Source organism: Nelumbo lutea, chromosome 7 (assembly GCF_056320005.1).
Source record: "Nelumbo lutea isolate HS-2025 chromosome 7, American lotus-T2T, whole genome shotgun sequence".
Classification (NCBI taxonomy): domain Eukaryota; kingdom Viridiplantae; phylum Streptophyta; class Magnoliopsida; order Proteales; family Nelumbonaceae; genus Nelumbo; species Nelumbo lutea.
Genome location: NC_142690.1, coordinates 19,590,792 through 19,598,249, shown reverse-complemented (window position 1 = coordinate 19,598,249; position 7,458 = coordinate 19,590,792).

Sequence of the window (7,458 nt, the reverse complement as noted above, 5' to 3'; positions counted from 1 at the left end):
ATAGAAACCAACCAGACCAAACTGTTCCCGGTTTCTAATATGATTTGAACCATTCTATTAGGATTAACCCAATCAGAAAGCCCAAATAACATGCATACTGACATAAACAACATATAACTAAAATATCAAATTGAAATGTGAACAAATACCACCTAATACTATTATATAAATTACATTCACACTTTCTCAAACATAAACAACTCCTTGGACATCAAATTACAAGTTAAAAATTGAAACAAAAAAGCAACAATGCATGAAAATGTTAAACCAAACCAAACCAGAAAATTACAATCTGAGAAGATCTCAAACCAAACTAAACGGTTTTAAAGCCAAACCAGACTAAACCGTTAATTTCGGTTTGATTCAGTGCAATTTGGTGTTCTAGACCATATAATGAACACCTCTAACTTGTAGTGATTGATTATTCTCGACTTACATGCATAGTATTAACTTAATAATTGTCCAATTGAATGTGTTTTTTTCTAATGATCAAATAATTCTATCTCATTGTAATGAATAGTGCAAGTACCAGGAAGATGGAATGATGCACCTACTACTTGGAAATCCCATTGCCATGTGTAACAGCCCAGATGGCCAAAAGACATAATAAGCTTTTGGGGTCTTGTCTTTAAAGATCTAGACCACTTGGTAAGTATCTTTGGCTAATATGATCTAATGAGCTAGTAAATGAAACATTTTAGGCACAAAAAGATGGGAAGCTCCATTTGAAGCTTCTATATTTTGGCCATTTTCGGCTTACGTGAGTTTTTTTGGACATAAGGTTTTTCTAGCTTCCTGTCTTTCATTGCCAAATCGAGAAAGATCAAATTTTGGTCTTCCAATCTTTGAAAAGCCTAAAAGGCCACATGAAAAGACATGCCAAATGCCCCCTCAGAATTTACCTATTACATGAATGACAAATGTCATGGTCCTCTACCCAACCTAAAAACCTAACCCAATCCATCTAAATGAACACAATGGATGACCCTAGATCTCTTGCAAGTAAAAAATCTGCACACATAACATCCAACTACACATTAGGAATATCTCCCCATACATGTATGTTAAATTCACATGAATATGTTCCCAATGTGCACCTGGAATCCCTTGCTTGTAGAGTGTGTATGGGCAAAGCTAGTGTTGTTTGGGTTTTGAGTTCCGATGGAGTTTATAGGCTCGCTCCTGAACTTACCTTTCTATAAAATATAGGCCTCATTCTTTTGCCGAGAACATATATATTTACCCAAAAGTCCTAGATAAAATGCATTTACCACTGCCCTTTTGCACAAATCATTTTATCAGGTAAGTTTGTTGTTTTTCCATGTTTACCACTTTTACCCTTAAATTGTGTTTTGGCAAAGGGTATTTTAGTCGCATAACAAATTGAGTAGCTTCCTCCCAAATGGAAAAGTGATTTATCCACCTAGGAGAAGAAAAACACTTAACATAGTTGCGACCTTTTATTTACAAAGTTCGCCATAGATTGGCTAACTTTATTTGTTAACAGTGGGCATATTAAACCCAAATGCTTATGATTTAATTAACTTCAACTTGAATTTTAAAAGATAAAAAAAGGGAAAATAAAGCAACGATTTTACAAAAAACTACCACGTTCTTTCTTACTTTGTTGTTCATACTTAACTTTGATTTTTTTTTGTCATCTCTTCGTTATAAATTGAGTTCAAAAAGTGAATTAAAGAAATATCAATCACATTTAAAACCTGTATCCATTTAATAATCGGATTCGATATGAATTTGGATCCACACGATAAAAATCCGAGTCTGACTTAATAATATATAGATTATATACAACTTTCTATTAGTTATATAGCATGCCAACATATGGTGGAGGGCGGTGTGCAGCGTGGGACCAATAGCACAATTGCACGTGGTGACCATGGATGGCTGCGCCTCCAAGGCTGGATTATATCTTGACTGTCAATGCTCACCTACCTCCGGGCGGTCTCAATTATAGGGGGTGACCCCCACACGTGAGGCATCTAGACACTCATTACCCCAAGCTCTCTAGATTCTTGGCAATCTCGTTTAAGCTATTCTGCTCTGACCCCGTCCGCCCTCTTTACTATGTCTTTACTAATTTGACCGTCAAAATGCCCGCCTTAGGTTAGCACTCGGGGCCATTGACGTTTCCTTCTCTATAGGACTGACTTGTAGGTGTTCAGCTCTTGCCAATCTTGGACACTCACAGGTCCTAGGCCCCAGCTGACCTCGGACCTCTCCATCAGCCAATTCATCTCAAAAGCGAATTAATAATATTGCCCTCATTTCATTTCACCCGATAATAATTGGCATCATTTATGAAAACGACAATTAAGACCTCTCTCGATCCACAAGCTTCCAACGAAATGGCTAGAAACACAAGAACTACCCAAAACTTATTCACAACTAACTCCAAGCGGTCCTCGACTAGCTCGACAACTTCTCACAAAGACTAGACGAGGTGAAGCGACCGACAGGAGGCCGTTTGCAGGGTGGCCGCCCCGCTTGAAGCCTGGGGTGCTGCAGTGGATGCTTTTTGGAGCTCGGCTAGCTCAGCACCCTATTGGACCCAATAGGGTCGACCCCTCAAAGTTTGGCGGCAACAACCGATGTGTCGGTTAGCCATCGAGGACCTCCCAACCCCCCAACTGAAGAGAGGATGAGCCAGCATGATCTTGCGACCATCGCTGAGGCAAAAGACACCTCTGTTGATGAAAAATCCCCAAGGACAAAGACAGGCGTTCGGGCCACCACAGCCCCCCTTTGAGAGCTGAGGACAAACAAAAAGCTGCATGCACCGAGGTGATGATGCCCCAAGTCGAGGAGGTGAGGTCTCCAGTGAGGAGGGGCGCGCATCTGTCGAGAGATGGGCAGAGAGGGCCGCCCAGGTGTGGCAGGCGTCGAAGGTGATAATGCCCCAAGCCGAGGGAGTGTAACCCCCCGAAGATCAGTTTGCCGGGGAGCAGCCTGTGGCAGCCCAAGAGGCCACGGAGACCTGAGGCCCGTTCTGAGTAGCCCCCCGGCATGGAATATAATTATTTTTATTTTTCTCTTTATTTAATGATAACAGAACAGAATTATCCGGTATTTCGGATTTCAATAACAGGAAAGCTCAGCGTAGCTGAACCCGACCCGATTGCAGCTCTACCAGCGGTTACTCCAATGTCCAATTTCGTACAACCACGTAACCCAGCAGTCAAATAATAGCCGGTAACTTCCATTAAAAAAAAAGGAAAAAAAATAGCCGTTGATTCTCATTGTCCAAACTGATGAAATTAGGCTAATGGCATTGGACTCCGTTATTCTACGTGTGCGTTCGATTGTTAACAGAATCCCAGCAGATTACGTGCAGAAATTCAAAACAAAAGTAGAAAGAAAATACAGAGTATGATGAGATTGCTTCGCTCTATCAGTTTCTTCACCCACTACTACTTCAGTAGTTCTAATCCTAGACTAACTAAGAACTTATTCTCATATTGTAATTATAAATGCCTTCTTCTCTTTCCGCATTTTTTCGTTCATTTTATAGTTTATATTACATGTATCGGTCTCTGTTCTGTCCTGTTATATTGATCTATAGGTGTTTGTACAACAATATAATGACTAAGTTTACACTACTGTGCGAGCTATTCTTGCTATCTTCTCAATCTTTTCATCAACTGCTTCAGTCGGGCAACAAGATGACTATGAGTGGTCTGGACCTGAAAACTCCATTGTGGGAGATCCTGGTATGAGAAACTCTAACCTGAGATTGGTGATAGATTCATGGAGCTACTGTAACACGGTTGGAGAAGCAGCTCCGAAGATGGGGAGCCCAGCTGCAGCTGATTGCTTTGATGTCCATCCTAAGACATCCTCTGTTCGTCATAGAGTGACATCTATGAGGGAAGCGGATAACGGATTTGAGTGTGGGTAACTCTTTTCTAGTTTGTTCAGGTGACAAGATCTGGCTCATGTTCACGACAGAGATTTTTTATGTTGTTTAGAAGGAACTTCACCTCTGCTCCAAATGTGAGGTACATGGTTATGATCAGAGGTTTATTTCTGATTTTTATCAGTTTTGGATGATTACTCTTAAAAATGGTAACATAGAAATACATGCTGAATTGTGTCCGAGTAGTGGCAAGGAGGTTGGCCGTTTTGAAGATACAGAAGGTAGATTTTTATGTTTTGGAAGTAGGTGTATGAGTCAACCACTTATGTTCCATAACTATACCACCTTGCAAACGGTTGGAAAGGAAAATTGCTAGGAGGGAGTTTCTTTGGCACCTATGACTTTGATGTTGATTTTGCTAAAGGAGTAATATGCAACATTTCTTACTACTCTGTGGCTTGAGAAAAGAAATTTAGAGAGGATAGAAGTTGGGTTTTTCATCACTTTTTGAGGACATTAAAGAAATACCCATCACTAAGCCGCTTCATGTCCAAGTCAGCAGATCGATGTTTACCCTTCTTCAAAGCAATTAAGAAAAGTAGAGACTTCAAATGGACCGAAAAATGCCAGCTCGCCTTCGATAAGCTGAAAAAATACTTAACTAGTATCATGGTTCTAACTCGACTTGAGGAGGGAGAGGTTTTGAGGTTGTACCTCTCCACAAGTGATGAATTAGTCAGCTAGGTACTAATAAAGGAGGTAGATCGGGTTCAATGACCCATCTACTACACCAGTAAGGTTTTGTAGGGCATAGAAACAAGATACCCAAAGATCAAGAAACTGACGTACGCATTGGTTATCGTAGCTCTGAAGCTTCGACCATACTTCCAAGCCCATTCCATGTTAGACAGTTTTGTATGCCCTTAGTTTCAATCAAAATGATGTACTTTATGAGTTTATTGTAAATGAATAAAAGTGCAAATTTGATTCATGTTCCCTTGGTATGTTTCTGTGTAATACCCTTAAACTGGACACTTAATGAGACTCATGTTAGTTTAGAATGTTCACAGCCAGTGGGTCGATCTGGGGAGACCTATCCTGACAAAGCTGACATTGTGGTGCCACCAAGTCGGTTGGGGTGGCTTGTCTTAGCTACCAGGGTGAGACCCTAAGCACATACAATGTGAGATTAATTGAATCTTTGAACTGGACCAGATTTCCAGTATTGCCCTGTACCTTGGAGATTGATGGGCAAAACTAGAAGGTTACACCCGACCCCTAGACTCGATTATGATACTGCACTAGGCGTCGGTGGTAGCAGTGAATTACTTCACAAAGTGGGTGGAGGCAGAACCCCCGGGAACAGTCACAACCCGAAATGTACAAAACTTCTTTTGGAGGAAAATAATATGTCGCTTTGGACTACCTCGGGTGCTCATCTCTAACAACAGTAAGCAGTTCGAAGATATCAAGTTTCAAAACTAGTGTAACAAGATGGGGATACAGTAGAATTTCACTTCAGTGGCACACCCTCAAGCAAATGGGCAGGCGAAAGTCACAAACAGGGCTATACTTCATGGACTGAAAGTCTGCTTAGCCCGAGCTAAGAAACTATGGGCAGATGAGCTGCCCAGTGTACTATGGGCCTATCGAACTACTGTGAAAACCGCCATGAGTGAAACCCCCTTCCGACTTCACTTATGCCACGGAGGTAGTAATCCTAGCTGAGATCAAGGTGCTGACGTAATGCCTGGAAGCATATGACGAAGAGGTAAATGATGACAAGCTGTGTACCAACCTCAACCTGGTAGAAGAAGTATGGGACCTCACATACATCCAGACCGCAACCTACTAGCAAAGGGTGGCTTGGTACTATAATGCCTGGGTCAACAAGCAGAACTTCTGCGTCGGAGACCTGGTTCTTCACAAAGTTATGGTGCCTAAACCTAGCTTCCAGTGAAGCCTCTTCAAGGCCTTACTCTTCATCCCTTTCTAGGAACTTTTTAAAAGGCTCTTAGCGTCGACTTCTAACATGGTAACAACAAGAACAAAAGAGTCAATCACGAACTAAATGGAATCTTAAACAAAAATCAAGGAGAAACCTACTAGGAGGGCTCAAACCAGCTCACACTAGCTTCTCCTTGGCCAAGAAGTCTTTCATCTCGAGGTCAAGGTCCCTCCATGAGTTGATTACTGCCATAGTCTCTATGTCCAATCTCACCCTGGGGTCCTTAATAGCTACCCTCAAGTGGGTTGGAAAAGACCACCCTTCAGGATTCCGGATGATGAAGTATCTCCTTTTTCAGGCTGGAACCTTGTTTGGGCAGCCGAATAGAATTTTAAATCCACGTCGGGGTGAGATATAGTAGCTCTGTCTAGCGTCCCTGCATAGATAGGTAAAGTTTCGCTTGATCGTATAGATCAAGCTGAAGGTATCTAGGGATAGGGGTCAGTTGTATGCATGGAACAAGGAAATGGTGCCAACTATATTCCGAATAGAGTTCGGGTGTAGTTGGTCAATGGTAATGTTAAAAAACTTGACTATCTCTATCAGGAAGGGGTGAAGCAGGAAGTGCAGCCCTGCCGTGGGCTGTTCCTCGAAAATATGAGCTCATGGTGATCATTAGCCCAAGGGTATTGACCTAAAGGAAGACTAAAGACTAAGTTATCAGGGAGATGATAGCAGGACACTAAGTACACTAACCTATCCGAGGTCAAAGTGGAAGGACCGAAGTCATCTAGATCCCAACCTTGGAAAGAAGAAGGGGCCCCTGACCTGGAGGGCAGACCCTCTTCCCGTGCCGAGATGGCTCGACTTTGGGATTAGAGGTTCCCTCTAAAGACTGGAGAGAGGAGGCACCCTACCATGAGTTGACCTCCCCAACAGGGATTACAACATCCTCCACCTCGCTAGAACTACCTAAGAGTCTATCTACACTAGAACTAGACATGATTGAAAGAGCATAAAAGAACAGGAAAACACAGACTCACCGAAGAGAAGAATGACTTTGGAAAACATAAAGAAGACTAAGCTGGAAGACTCCGATGCGACACCGGGAGATCTCTATCACAGAAATTACGGTGAGAAGAATGAGTCATGGGTCCCCCTATTTATAGCCGCTATGTCCAAGAACTGACGGTCAAGATCAAAGCAATCCAACGACCCCTAAGGAAACTGGCTGTGTGATTCCCGAGGATAAAATCGGTTTAGCGCGTTTTTTGACATCCGTGGAATTTACAGATCATGTGATTCATCTGACCAGCTACCTGGGTTTTCCTGGTGGAGCCGGGTGGCCAAACAAATCCGACCCGTGATTCATCTGGCCAGCTACCTGGACCTTGAACCAAATCTACTTGGCTCGTCATGAACTCCCCGCATCGGGTCAGGACCCCTGGCTCGGGGAGTGGGGGGCAATTGATGTAGGGTGATTTGGTCTGACCTAGTAATAGGGGGACACATGGAAACCACCCAATTGAGCGGGCTTACAGCTCACTCATTGCGCCAGATCTGCAAGGGATCAATCTCGGATAACTGAACCACCTCAGAGAAAGCCCACCTCGGGACGCGTCCACCTCAGAACCAG